The 13,956-nt window shown below is 50.6% G+C and overlaps 11 non-coding genes across 11 annotated transcripts; all 11 read left to right on the top strand.

Annotated features, from left to right (window-relative positions):
* The first annotated feature begins 1,464 nt into the window (after positions 1-1,464).
* Positions 1,465-1,536, top strand: trnaq-cug (transfer RNA glutamine (anticodon CUG)). Its single transcript has one exon. It is a non-coding gene; the product is annotated as a tRNA-Gln (tRNA).
* A 318-nt stretch (positions 1,537-1,854) lies between these two features.
* On the top strand, positions 1,855-1,926 carry trnaq-uug (transfer RNA glutamine (anticodon UUG)). Its single transcript has one exon. It is a non-coding gene; the product is annotated as a tRNA-Gln (tRNA).
* A 1,555-nt stretch (positions 1,927-3,481) lies between these two features.
* Positions 3,482-3,553, top strand: trnaq-cug (transfer RNA glutamine (anticodon CUG)). The gene has a single exon. It is a non-coding gene; the product is annotated as a tRNA-Gln (tRNA).
* A 318-nt stretch (positions 3,554-3,871) lies between these two features.
* On the top strand, positions 3,872-3,943 carry trnaq-uug (transfer RNA glutamine (anticodon UUG)). The gene has a single exon. It is a non-coding gene; the product is annotated as a tRNA-Gln (tRNA).
* Positions 3,944-5,498: 1,555 nt separating this feature from the next.
* trnaq-cug (transfer RNA glutamine (anticodon CUG)) lies at positions 5,499-5,570 on the top strand. The gene has a single exon. It is a non-coding gene; the product is annotated as a tRNA-Gln (tRNA).
* A 318-nt stretch (positions 5,571-5,888) lies between these two features.
* Positions 5,889-5,960, top strand: trnaq-uug (transfer RNA glutamine (anticodon UUG)). Its single transcript has one exon. It is a non-coding gene; the product is annotated as a tRNA-Gln (tRNA).
* A 1,945-nt stretch (positions 5,961-7,905) lies between these two features.
* On the top strand, positions 7,906-7,977 carry trnaq-uug (transfer RNA glutamine (anticodon UUG)). Its single transcript has one exon. It is a non-coding gene; the product is annotated as a tRNA-Gln (tRNA).
* A 1,555-nt stretch (positions 7,978-9,532) lies between these two features.
* trnaq-cug (transfer RNA glutamine (anticodon CUG)) lies at positions 9,533-9,604 on the top strand. Its single transcript has one exon. It is a non-coding gene; the product is annotated as a tRNA-Gln (tRNA).
* Positions 9,605-9,922: 318 nt separating this feature from the next.
* trnaq-uug (transfer RNA glutamine (anticodon UUG)) lies at positions 9,923-9,994 on the top strand. The gene has a single exon. It is a non-coding gene; the product is annotated as a tRNA-Gln (tRNA).
* A 1,555-nt stretch (positions 9,995-11,549) lies between these two features.
* Positions 11,550-11,621, top strand: trnaq-cug (transfer RNA glutamine (anticodon CUG)). Its single transcript has one exon. It is a non-coding gene; the product is annotated as a tRNA-Gln (tRNA).
* Positions 11,622-11,939: 318 nt separating this feature from the next.
* On the top strand, positions 11,940-12,011 carry trnaq-uug (transfer RNA glutamine (anticodon UUG)). The gene has a single exon. It is a non-coding gene; the product is annotated as a tRNA-Gln (tRNA).
* Positions 12,012-13,956: the final 1,945 nt, after the last annotated feature.

The following is a 13,956-nucleotide window of genomic DNA, read 5'->3' as shown; positions in this document are numbered from 1 at the left end:
TCATCAAGAGGATTGAGCTTCAATGTCCAATTGCAACATCAGCCTGATCCACGTCTGCAGCAGAGCGACGTTGCAGCTTGTTCCGTGTCCTCAGTGCCTGCACTGCACAGGACAATGGCGTGAGCACAGCATTTCTTTGCAATCTGCATTCAGCAGGGGCGCTTCAACAAATTCAAGAGGGTTTCATCAAATGCAGGCGTCACAACGATTGTCTTCTTGCCCTCGAGCAAATGTGCATGTCATCGTTTCTTGCTTCACTGCCTTGCAACGTTTATAAACTGATCATCTGGCAAGTGTGCCAAACTAGAGTGTGCTGAGAAATGGCAAACACAAGCAGTGACATTAGAAGCTGCAGCCTGGACTGTCCGAGTTGCACAGCATCCACACCTTTAGAACAACTAGTGGGGAAGCTGAAGGTGTGCCTGAGAAAAGATTAAGCCGGAATGCAGACTGGAAATTACAATGTCCAGTGCTTGCAATTTGCTCGTGAAAATGCATTGCTATTTGGAGGGCTCAGCAAGGTATGGCCATTTGCAGTGCAGCTCCCCGTCACAAACCCCGTTGCCGAGGCATTGACTTTATCCCCATTCCCGACCGCTATCTGACGCTGAGACACACGATTGGAAAGCTCGATGTCCCACTTGAGCCTTAGCCGGTCCGCCACCCGCACGTCTGGTCCATCAGCAAGGACACCAACTTGCACCTCTGCAACGTCACGCGACTAAGTCCCTGCCTCAGCTGATCCGCTGCTGACGTCTTCATCCGTGCCTCTGTTACCTGTGGACTTGACTATTCCAAAACGCCGGCGGACATCCTTCCGGTTTGCACCCTCCGTAAATGCGAGCTCATGGAAATCTCTGCTGCCCAGGTCCTAATTGGCACCTAGTGCAGCTCACCCAGCAACCCTGTGTTGGCGCAACGACATTGTCAACCGCTCTGACGACCGCTGATTTTTCGAATTCCCATGCCTGTTTAAAATTCCTTTGCCGCCTCGCACCTGCGTATCGCCGTAAGCTCATTCAGCTGTTCAAAGCTAGCAGAATCTCTGCGCTCCTCCCATCTTGAACTCTTTGGCTGCCCCGATTATAGCGTCGGTGGCCGTGCCTTCAGCTGCCTGTTCGCTAAGCTCTGCAATTGCCTCCTTAAAAGCGACGGCCTTTCTCGCTCTTTGTCCTTGTTTGAGGCGCTCTTTCAAAGCAAAGGATTGGATCAAGCTTTTGATCAGCTGTGCAAATATATCCTTCTGAAGAGGCTCGCCGCAAATGATGTCGGATAGTGCTGCAAAGTGTCTTGCAGATATTTTCTTACTCCAAGGCTGCTGTGCAGATGTAAGCGGTTGCTGATATTGCGTCTGGCCTCTTCCTGCGCAGGAAACATTCCACAGTTCTGTTCGATGTCGTCTGTGCTTTTGTAAAAGAGAAAGCTATGTCTGATTGACAACTTGCAAAGGCAAAGTTGCCTCTGGGTTCCATGGTGTAATGGTGAGCACTCTGGGCTCTGAATCCAGCGATCCGAGTTCAAATCTCGGTGGCACCTTATTTTCTCACTCCGCGCGATTCCATTTGCAAAAAGGGCAGCTTTTGCAATTTCACAACAAGGTCCAATTCAGGAGGAAAAGTTTCCGCCCAGATCACTTTCCATTGCCATCCGTCTGACTGCTACTCTTCTGCCAGCTGCCTGCCACGTGATCCACTCTTGCACTCGGTGCAGCTGGTGAAATCTTCCATTGAAAGGATGCACTGCTTTCCGTCAGACGACATATTGCATTCAAGTGCAGTCAGGGATGCTTGCAGGGACTGAGAATGCCAGGGGAGTTGGAGAAAAGACTGTAGCCCTGGCACAGGACAGCCACTTGGTTCCATGGTGTAATGGTGAGCACTCTGGACTTTGAATCCAGCGATCCGAGTTCAAATCTCGGTGGAACCGGCATTCTTGTTGTCCCAGCTGCTGTTAAATTTGGGACACACAAGCGTTCGGCACATGGAGCTGAAATGCTGCTGCTGCGCCTTTCTTGTCTTCATCAAGAGGATTGAGCTTCAATGTCCAATTGCAACATCAGCCTGATCCACGTCTGCAGCAGAGCGACGTTGCAGCTTGTTCCGTGTCCTCAGTGCCTGCACTGCACAGGACAATGGCGTGAGCACAGCCTTTCTTTGCAATCTGCATTCAGCAGGGACGCTTCAACAAATTCAAGAGGGTTTCATCAAATGCAGGCGTCACAACGATTGTCTTCTTGCCCTCGAGCAAATGTGCATGTCATCGTTTCTTGCTTCACTGCCTTGCAACGTTTATAAACTGATCATCTGGCAAGTGTGCCAAACTAGAGTGTGCTGAGAAATGGCAAACACAAGCAGTGACATTAGAAGCTGCAGCCTGGACTGTCCGAGTTGCACAGCATCCACACCTTTAGAACAACTAGTGGGGAAGCTGAAGGTGTGCCTGAGAAAAGATTAAGCCGGAATGCAGACTGGAAATTCCAATGTCCAGTGCTTGCAATTTGCTCGTGAAAATGCATTGCTATTTGGAGGGCTCAGCAAGGTATGGCCATTTGCAGTGCAGCTCCCCGTCACAAACCCCGTTGCCGAGGCATTGACTTTATCCCCATTCCCGACCGCTATCTGACGCTGAGACACACGATTGGAAACCTCGGTGTCCCACTTGAGCCTTAGCCGGTCCGCCACCCGCACGTCTGGTCCATCAGCAAGGACACCTACTTGCACCTCTGCAACGTCACGCGACTAAGTCCCTGCCTCAGCTGATCCGCTGCTGACGTCTTCATCCGTGCCTCTGTTACCTGTGGACTTGACTATTCCAAAACGCCGGCGGACATCCTTCCGGTTTGCACCCTCCGTAAATGCGAGCTCATGGAAATCTCTGCTGCCCAGGTCCTAATTGGCACCTAGTGCAGCTCACCCAGCAACCCTGTGTTGGCGCAACGACATTGTCAACCGCTCTGACGACCGCTGATTTTTCGAATTCCCATGCCTGTTTAAAATTCCTTTGCCGCCTCGCACCTGCGTATCGCCGTAAGCTCATTCAGCTGTTCAAAGCTAGCAGAATCTCTGCGCTCCTCCCATCTTGAACTCTTTGGCTGCCCCGATTATAGCGTCGGTGGCCGTGCCTTCAGCTGCCTGTTCGCTAAGCTCTGCAATTGCCTCCTTAAAAGCGACGGCCTTTCTCGCTCTTTGTCCTTGTTTGAGGCGCTCTTTCAAAGCAAAGGATTGGATCAAGCTTTTGATCAGCTGTGCAAATATATCCTTCTGAAGAGGCTCGCCGCAAATGATGTCGGATAGTGCTGCAAAGTGTCTTGCAGATATTTTCTTACTCCAAGGCTGCTGTGCAGATGTAAGTGATTGCTGATATTGCGTCTGGCCTCTTCCTGCGCAGGAAACATTCCACAGTTCTGTTCGATGTCGTCTGTGCTTTTGTAAAAGAGAAAGCTATGTCTGATTGACAACTTGCAAAGGCAAAGTTGCCTCTGGGTTCCATGGTGTAATGGTGAGCACTCTGGGCTCTGAATCCAGCGATCCGAGTTCAAATCTCAGTGGAACCTTATTTTCTCACTCCGCGCGATTCCATTTGCAAAAAGGGCAGCTTTTGCAATTTCACAACAAGGTCCAATTCAGGAGGAAAAGTTTCCGCCCAGATCACTTTCCATTGCCATCCGTCTGACTGCTACTCTTATGCCAGCTGCCTGCACCGTGATCCACTCTTGCACTCGGTGCAGCTGGTGAAATCTTCCATTGAAAGGATGCACTGCTTTCCGTCAGACGACATATTGCATTCAAGTGTAGTCAGGGATGCTTGCAGGGACTGAGAATGCCAGGGGAGTTGGAGAAAAGACTGTAGCCCTGGCACAGGACAGCCACTTGGTTCCATGGTGTAATGGTGAGCACTCTGGACTTTGAATCCAGCGATCCGAGTTCAAATCTCGGTGGAACCGGCATTCTTGTTGTCCCAGCTGCTGTTAAATTTGGGACACACAAGCGTTCGGCACATGGAGCTGAAATGCTGCTGCTGCGCCTTTCTTGTCTTCATCAAGAGGATTGAGCTTCAATGTCCAATTGCAACATCAGCCTGATCCACGTCTGCAGCAGAGCGACGTTGCAGCTTGTTCCGTGTCCTCAGTGCCTGCACTGCACAGGACAATGGCGTGAGCACAGCCTTTCTTTGCAATCTGCATTCAGCAGGGACGCTTCAACAAATTCAAGAGGGTTTCATCAAATGCAGGCGTCACAACGATTGTCTTCTTGCCCTCGAGCAAATGTGCATGTCATCGTTTCTTGCTTCACTGCCTTGCAACGTTTATAAACTGATCATCTGGCAAGTGTGCCAAACTAGAGTGTGCTGAGAAATGGCAAACACAAGCAGTGACATTAGAAACTGCAGCCTGGACTGTCCGAGTTGCACAGCATCCACACCTTTAGAACAACTAGTGGGGAAGCTGAAGGTGTGCCTGAGAAAAGATTAAGCCGGAATGCAGACTGGAAATTCCAATGTCCAGTGCTTGCAATTTGCTCGTGAAAATGCATTGCTATTTGGAGGGCTCAGCAAGGTATGGCCATTTGCAGTGCAGCTCCCCGTCACAAACCCCGTTGCCGAGGCATTGACTTTATCCCCATTCCCGACCGCTATCTGACGCTGAGACACACGATTGGAAACCTCGGTGTCCCACTTGAGCCTTAGCCGGTCCGCCACCCGCACGTCTGGTCCATCAGCAAGGACACCTACTTGCACCTCTGCAACGTCACGCGACTAAGTCCCTGCCTCAGCTGATCCGCTGCTGACGTCTTCATCCGTGCCTCTGTTACCTGTGGACTTGACTATTCCAAAACGCCGGCGGACATCCTTCCGGGTTGCACCCTCCGTAAATGCGAGCTCATGGAAATCTCTGCTGCCCAGGTCCTAATTGGCACCTAGTGCAGCTCACCCAGCAACCCTGTGTTGGCGCAACGACATTGTCAACCGCTCTGACGACCGCTGATTTTTCGAATTCCCATGCCTGTTTAAAATTCCTTTGCCGCCTCGCCCCTGCGTATCGCCGTAAGCTCATTCAGCTGTTCAAAGCTAGCAGAATCTCTGCGCTCCTCCCATCTTGAACTCTTTGGCTGCCCCGATTATAGCGTCGGTGGCCGTGCCTTCAGCTGCCTGTTCGCTAAGCTCTGCAATTGCCTCCTTAAAAGCGACGGCCTTTCTCGCTCTTTGTCCTTGTTTGAGGCGCTCTTTCAAAGCAAAGGATTGGATCAAGCTTTTGATCAGCTGTGCAAATATATCCTTCTGAAGAGGCTCGCCGCAAATGATGTCGGATAGTGCTGCAAAGTGTCTTGCAGATATTTTCTTACTCCAAGGCTGCTGTGCAGATGTAAGTGATTGCTGATATTGCGTCTGGCCTCTTCCTGCGCAGGAAACATTCCACAGTTCTGTTCGATGTCGTCTGTGCTTTTGTAAAAGAGAAAGCTATGTCTGATTGACAACTTGTAAAGGCAAAGTTGCCTCTGGGTTCCATGGTGTAATGGTGAGCACTCTGGGCTCTGAATCCAGCGATCCGAGTTCAAATCTCAGTGGAACCTTATTTTCTCACTCCGCGCGATTCCATTTGCAAAAAGGGCAGCTTTTGCAATTTCACAACAAGGTCCAATTCAGGAGGAAAAGTTTCCGCCCAGATCACTTTCCATTGCCATCCGTCTGACTGCTACTCTTCTGCCAGCTGCCTGCACCGTGATCCACTCTTGCACTCGGTGCAGCTGGTGAAATCTTCCATTGAAAGGATGCACTGCTTTCCGTCAGACGACATATTGCATTCAAGTGCAGTCAGGGATGCTTGCAGGGACTGAGAATGCCAGGGGAGTTGGAGAAAAGACTGTAGCCCTGGCACAGGACAGCCACTTGGTTCCATGGTGTAATGGTGAGCACTCTGGACTTTGAATCCAGCGATCCGAGTTCAAATCTCGGTGGAACCGGCATTCTTGTTGTCCCAGCTGCTGTTAAATTTGGGACACACAAGCGTTCGGCACATGGAGCTGAAATGCTGCTGCTGCGCCTTTCTTGTCTTCATCAAGAGGATTGAGCTTCAATGTCCAATTGCAACATCAGCCTGATCCACGTCTGCAGCAGAGCGACGTTGCAGCTTGTTCCGTGTCCTCAGTGCCTGCACTGCACAGGACAATGGCGTGAGCACAGCATTTCTTTGCAATCTGCATTCAGCAGGGGCGCTTCAACAAATTCAAGAGGGTTTCATCAAATGCAGGCGTCACAACGATTGTCTTCTTGCCCTCGAGCAAATGTGCATGTCATCGTTTCTTGCTTCACTGCCTTGCAACGTTTATAAACTGATCATCTGGCAAGTGTGCCAAACTAGAGTGTGCTGAGAAATGGCAAACACAAGCAGTGACATTAGAAGCTGCAGCCTGGACTGTCCGAGTTGCACAGCATCCACACCTTTAGAACAACTAGTGGGGAAGCTGAAGGTGTGCCTGAGAAAAGATTAAGCCGGAATGCAGACTGGAAATTACAATGTCCAGTGCTTGCAATTTGCTCGTGAAAATGCATTGCTATTTGGAGGGCTCAGCAAGGTATGGCCATTTGCAGTGCAGCTCCCCGTCACAAACTCCGTTGCCGAGGCATTGACTTTATCCCCATTCCCGACCGCTATCTGACGCTGAGACACACGATTGGAAACCTCGGTGTCCCACTTGAGCCTTAGCCGGTCCGCCACCCGCACGTCTGGTCCATCAGCAAGGACACCTACTTGCACCTCTGCAATGTCACGCGACTAAGTCCCTGCCTCAGCTGATCCGCTGCTGACGTCTTCATCCGTGCCTCTGTTACCTGTGGACTTGACTATTCCAAAACGCCGGCGGACATCCTTCCGGTTTGCACCCTCCGTAAATGCGAGCTCATGGAAATCTCTGCTGCCCAGGTCCTAATTGGCACCTAGTGCAGCTCACCCAGCAACCCTGTGTTGGCGCAACGACATTGTCAACCGCTCTGACGACCGCTGATTTTTCGAATTCCCATGCCTGTTTAAAATTCCTTTGCCGCCTCGCCCCTGCGTATCGCCTTAAGCTCATTCAGCTGTTCAAAGCTAGCAGAATCTCTGCGCTCCTCCCATCTTGAACTCTTTGGCTGCCCCGATTATAGCGTCGGTGGCCGTGCCTTCAGCTGCCTGTTCGCTAAGCTCTGCAATTGCCTCCTTAAAAGCGACGGCCTTTCTCGCTCTTTGTCCTTGTTTGAGGCGCTCTTTCAAAGCAAAGGATTGGATCAAGCTTTTGATCAGCTGTGCAAATATATCCTTCTGAAGAGGCTCGCCGCAAATGATGTCGGATAGTGCTGCAAAGTGTCTTGCAGATATTTTCTTACTCCAAGGCTGCTGTGCAGATGTAAGTGGTTGCTGATATTGCGTCTGGCCTCTTCCTGCGCAGGAAACATTCCACAGTTCTGTTCGATGTCGTCTGTGCTTTTGTAAAAGAGAAAGCTATGTCTGATTGACAACTTGCAAAGGCAAAGATGCCTCTGGGTTCCATGGTGTAATGGTGAGCACTCTGGGCTCTAAATCCAGCGATCCGAGTTCAAAACTCGGTGGAACCTTATTTTCTCACTCCGCGCGATTCCATTTGCAAAAAGGGCAGCTTTTGCAATTTCACAACAAGGTCCAATTCAGGAGGAAAAGTTTCCGCCCAGATCACTTTCCATTGCCATCCGTCTGACTGCTACTCTTATGCCAGCTGCCTGCACCGTGATCCACTCTTGCACTCGGTGCAGCTGGTGAAATCTTCCATTGAAAGGATGCACTGCTTTCCGTCAGACGACATATTGCATTCAAGTGTAGTCAGGGATGCTTGCAGGGACTGAGAATGCCAGGGGAGTTGGAGAAAAGACTGTAGCCCTGGCACAGGACAGCCACTTGGTTCCATGGTGTAATGGTGAGCACTCTGGACTTTGAATCCAGCGATCCGAGTTCAAATCTCGGTGGAACCGGCATTCTTGTTGTCCCAGCTGCTGTTAAATTTGGGACACACAAGCGTTCGGCACATGGAGCTGAAATGCTGCTGCTGCGCCTTTCTTGTCTTCATCAAGAAGATTGAGCTTCAATGTCCCATTGCAACATCAGCCTGATCCACATCTGCAGCAGAGCAACGTTGCAGCTTGTTCCGTGTCCTCAGTGCCTGCACTGCACAGGACAATGGCGTGAGCCCAGCTTTTCTTTGCAATCTGCATTCAGCAGGGGCGCTTCAACAAATTCAAGAGGGTTTCATCAAATGTAGGCGTCACAACGATTGTCTTCTTGCCCTCGAGCAAATGTGCATGTCGTCGTTTCTTGCTTCATTGCCTTGCAACGTTTATAAACTGATCATCTGGCAAGTGTGCCAAACTAGAGTGTGCTGAGAAATGGCAAACACAAGCAGTGACATTAGAAGCTGCAGCCTGGACTGTCCGAGTTGCACAGCATCCACACCTTTAGAACAACTAGTGGGGAAGCTGAAGGTGTGCCTGAGAAAAGATTAAGCCGGAATGCAGTCTGGAAATTACAATGTCCAGTGCTAGCAATTTGCTCGTGAAAATGCATTGCTATTTGGAGGGCTCAGCAAGGTATGGCCATTTGCAGTGCAGCTCCCCGTCACAAACCCCGTTGCCGAGGCATTGACTTTATCCCCATTCCCGACCGCTATCTGACGCTGAGACACACGATTGGAAAGCTCGATGTCCCACTTGAGCCTTAGCCGGTCCGCCACCCGCACGTCTGGTCCATCAGCAAGGACACCTACTTGCACCTCTGCAACGTCACGCGACTAAGTCCCTGCCTCAGCTGATCCGCTGCTGACGTCTTCATCCGTGCCTCTGTTACCTGTGGACTTGACTATTCCAAAACGCCGGCGGACATCCTTCCGGTTTGCACCCTCCGTAAATGCGAGCTCATGGAAATCTCTGCTGCCCAGGTCCTAATTGGCACCTAGTGCAGCTCACCCAGCAACCCTGTGTTGGCGCAACGACATTGTCAACCGCTCTGACGACCGCTGATTTTTCGAATTCCCATGCCTGTTTAAAATTCCTTTGCCGCCTCGCATCTGCGTATCGCCGTAAGCTCATTCAGCTGTTCAAAGCTAGCAGAATCTCTGCGCTCCTCCCATCTTGAACTCTTTGGCTGCCCCGATTATAGCGTCGGTGGCCGTGCCTTCAGCTGCCTGTTCCCTAAGCTCTGCAATTGCCTCCTTAAAAGCGACGGCCTTTCTCGCTCTTTGTCCTTGTTTGAGGCGCTCTTTCAAAGCAAAGAATTGGATCAAGCTTTTGATCAGCTGTGCAAATATATCCTTCTGAAGAGGCTCGCCGCAAATGATGTCGGATAGTGCTGCAAAGTGTCTTGCAGATATTTTCTTACTCCAAGGCTGCTGTGCAGATGTAAGTGGTTGCTGATATTGCGTCTGGCCTCTTCCTGCGCAGGAAACATTCCACAGTTCTGTTCGATGTCGTCTGTGCTTTTGTAAAAGAGAAAGCTATGTCTGATTGACAACTTGCAAAGACAAAGTTGCCTCTGGGTTCCATGGTGTAATGGTGAGCACTCTGGGCTCTGAATCCAGCGATCCGAGTTCAAAACTCGGTGGAACCTTATTTTCTCACTCCGCGCGATTCCATTTGCAAAAAGGGCAGCTTTTGCAATTTCACAACAAGGTCCAATTCAGGAGGAAAAGTTTCCGCCCAGATCACTTTCCATTGCCATCCGTCTGACTGCTACTCTTATGCCAGCTGCCTGCACCGTGATCCACTCTTGCACTCGGTGCAGCTGGTGAAATCTTCCATTGAAAGGATGCACTGCTTTCCGTCAGACGACATATTGCATTCAAGTGTAGTCAGGGATGCTTGCAGGGACTGAGAATGCCAGGGGAGTTGGAGAAAAGACTGTAGCCCTGGCACAGGACAGCCACTTGGTTCCATGGTGTAATGGTGAGCACTCTGGACTTTGAATCCAGCGATCCGAGTTCAAATCTCGGTGGAACCGGCATTCTTGTTGTCCCAGCTGCTGTTAAATTTGGGACACACAAGCGTTCGGCACATGGAGCTGAAATGCTGCTGCTGCGCCTTTCTTGTCTTCATCAAGAGGATTGAGCTTCAATGTCCAATTGCAACATCAGCCTGATCCACGTCTGCAGCAGAGCGACGTTGCAGCTTGTTCCGTGTCCTCAGTGCCTGCACTGCACAGGACAATGGCGTGAGCACAGCCTTTCTTTGCAATCTGCATTCAGCAGGGGCGCTTCAACAAATTCAAGAGGGTTTCATCAAATGCAGGCGTCACAACGATTGTCTTCTTGCCCTCGAGCAAATGTGCATGTCATCGTTTCTTGCTTCACTGCCTTGCAACGTTTATAAACTGATCATCTGGCAAGTGTGCCAAACTAGAGTGTGCTGAGAAATGGCAAACACAAGCAGTGACATTAGAAGCTGCAGCCTGGACTGTCCGAGTTGCACAGCATCCACACCTTTAGAACAACGAGTGGGGAAGCTGAAGGTGTGCCTGAGAAAAGATTAAGCCGGAATGCAGACTGGAAATTCCAATGTCCAGTGCTTGCAATTTGCTCGTGAAAATGCATTGCTATTTGGAGGGCTCAGCAAGGTATGGCCATTTGCAGTGCAGCTCCCCGTCACAAACTCCGTTGCCGAGGCATTGACTTTATCCCCATTCCCGACCGCTATCTGACGCTGAGACACACGATTGGAAACCTCGGTGTCCCACTTGAGCCTTAGCCGGTCCGCCACCCGCACGTCTGGTCCATCAGCAAGGACACCTACTTGCACCTCTGCAACGTCACGCGACTAAGTCCCTGCCTCAGCTGATCCGCTGCTGACGTCTTCATCCGTGCCTCTGTTACCTGTGGACTTGACTATTCCAAAACGCCGGCGGACATCCTTCCGGTTTGCACCCTCCGTAAATGCGAGCTCATGGAAATCTCTGCTGCCCAGGTCCTAATTGGCACCTAGTGCAGCTCACCCAGCAACCCTGTGTTGGCGCAACGACATTGTCAACCGCTCTGACGACCGCTGATTTTTCGAATTCCCATGCCTGTTTAAAATTCCTTTGCCGCCTCGCCCCTGCGTATCGCCTTAAGCTCATTCAGCTGTTCAAAGCTAGCAGAATCTCTGCGCTCCTCCCATCTTGAACTCTTTGGCTGCCCCGATTATAGCGTCGGTGGCCGTGCCTTCAGCTGCCTGTTCGCTAAGCTCTGCAATTGCCTCCTTAAAAGCGACGGCCTTTCTCGCTCTTTGTCCTTGTTTGAGGCGCTCTTTCAAAGCAAAGGATTGGATCAAGCTTTTGATCAGCTGTGCAAATATATCCTTCTGAAGAGGCTCGCCGCAAATGATGTCGGATAGTGCTGCAAAGTGTCTTGCAGATATTTTCTTACTCCAAGGCTGCTGTGCAGATGTAAGTGGTTGCTGATATTGCGTCTGGCCTCTTCCTGCGCAGGAAACATTCCACAGTTCTGTTCGATGTCGTCTGTGCTTTTGTAAAAGAGAAAGCTATGTCTGATTGACAACTTGCAAAAGCAAAGTTGCCTCTGGGTTCCATGGTGTAATGGTGAGCACTCTGGGCTCTGAATCCAGCGATCCGAGTTCAAATCTCGGTGGCACCTTATTTTCTCACTCCGCGCGATTCCATTTGCAAAAAGGGCAGCTTTTGCAATTTCACAACAAGGTCCAATTCAGGAGGAAAAGTTTCCGCCCAGATCACTTTCCATTGCCATCCGTCTGACTGCTACTCTTATGCCAGCTGCCTGCCACGTGATCCACTCTTGCACTCGGTGCAGCTGGTGAAATCTTCCATTGAAAGGATGCACTGCTTTCCGTCAGACGACATATTGCATTCAAGTGCAGTCAGGGATGCTTGCAGGGACTGAGAATGCCAGGGGAGTTGGAGAAAAGACTGTAGCCCTGGCACAGGACAGCCACTTGGTTCCATGGTGTAATGGTGAGCACTCTGGACTTTGAATCCAGCGATCCGAGTTCAAATCTCGGTGGAACCGGCATTCTTGTTGTCCCAGCTGCTGTTAAATTTGGGACACACAAGCGTTCGGCACATGGAGCTGAAATGCTGCTGCTGCGCCTTTCTTGTCTTCATCAAGAGGATTGAGCTTCAATGTCCAATTGCAACATCAGCCTGATCCACGTCTGCAGCAGAGCGACGTTGCAGCTTGTTCCGTGTCCTCAGTGCCTGCACTGCACAGGACAATGGCGTGAGCACAGCATTTCTTTGCAATCTGCATTCAGCAGGGGCGCTTCAACAAATTCAAGAGGGTTTCATCAAATGCAGGCGTCACAACGATTGTCTTCTTGCCCTCGAGCAAATGTGCATGTCATCGTTTCTTGCTTCACTGCCTTGCAACGTTTATAAACTGATCATCTGGCAAGTGTTCCAAACTAGAGTGTGCTGAGAAATGGCAAACACAAGCAGTGACATTAGAAGCTGCAGCCTGGACTGTCCGAGTTGCACAGCATCCACACCTTTAGAACAACTAGTGGGGAAGCTGAAGGTGTGCCTGAGAAAAGATTAAGCCGGAATGCAGACTGGAAATTCCAATGTCCAGTGCTTGCAATTTGCTCGTGAAAATGCATTGCTATTTGGAGGGCTCAGCAAGGTATGGCCATTTGCAGTGCAGCTCCCCGTCACAAACCCCGTTGCCGAGGCATTGACTTTATCCCCATTCCCGACCGCTATCTGACGCTGAGACACACGATTGGAAAGCTCGGTGTCCCACTTGAGCCTTAGCCGGTCCGCCACCCGCACGTCTGGTCCATCAGCAAGGACACCTACTTGCACCTCTGCAACGTCACGCGACTAAGTCCCTGCCTCAGCTGATCCGCTGCTGACGTCTTCATCCGTGCCTCTGTTACCTGTGGACTTGACTATTCCAAAACGCCGGCGGACATCCTTCCGGTTTGCACCCTCCGTAAATGCGAGCTCATGGAAATCTCTGCTGCCCAGGTCCTAATTGGCACCTAGTGCAGCTCACCCAGCAACCCTGTGTTGGCGCAACGACATTGTCAACCGCTCTGACGACCGCTGATTTTTCGAATTCCCATGCCTGTTTAAAATTCCTTTGCCGCCTCGCCCCTGCGTATCGCCTTAAGCTCATTCAGCTGTTCAAAGCTAGCAGAATCTCTGCGCTCCTCCCATCTTGAACTCTTTGGCTGCCCCGATTATAGCGTCGGTGGCCGTGCCTTCAGCTGCCTGTTCGCTAAGCTCTGCAATTGCCTCCTTAAAAGCGACGGCCTTTCTCGCTCTTTGTCCTTGTTTGAGGCGCTCTTTCAAAGCAAAGGATTGGATCAAGCTTTTGATCAGCTGTGCAAATATATCCTTCTGAAGAGGCTCGCCGCAAATGATGTCGGATAGTGCTGCAAAGTGTCTTGCAGATATTTTCTTACTCCAAGGCTGCTGTGCAGATGTAAGTGGTTGCTGATATTGCGTCTGGCCTCTTCCTGCGCAGGAAACATTCCACAGTTCTGTTCGATGTCGTCTGTGCTTTTGTAAAAGAGAAAGCTATGTCTGATTGACAACTTGCAAAGGCAACGATGCCTCTGGGTTCCATGGTGTAATGGTGAGCACTCTGGGCTCTAAATCCAGCGATCCGAGTTCAAAACTCGGTGGAACCTTATTTTCTCACTCCGCGCGATTCCATTTGCAAAAAGGGCAGCTTTTGCAATTTCACAACAAGGTCCAATTCAGGAGGAAAAGTTTCCGCCCAGATCACTTTCCATTGCCATCCGTCTGACTGCTACTCTTATGCCAGCTGCCTGCACCGTGATCCACTCTTGCACTCGGTGCAGCTGGTGAAATCTTCCATTGAAAGGATGCACTGCTTTCCGTCAGACGACATATTGCATTCAAGTGTAGTCAGGGATGCTTGCAGGGACTGAGAATGCCAGGGGAGTTGGAGAAAAGACTGTAGCCCTGGCACAGGACAGCCACTT

Source organism: Heterodontus francisci, chromosome 48, assembly GCF_036365525.1.
Source record: "Heterodontus francisci isolate sHetFra1 chromosome 48, sHetFra1.hap1, whole genome shotgun sequence".
Lineage (NCBI taxonomy): Eukaryota > Metazoa > Chordata > Chondrichthyes > Heterodontiformes > Heterodontidae > Heterodontus > Heterodontus francisci.
This window is presented reverse-complemented; position numbering and strand designations above follow the sequence as displayed.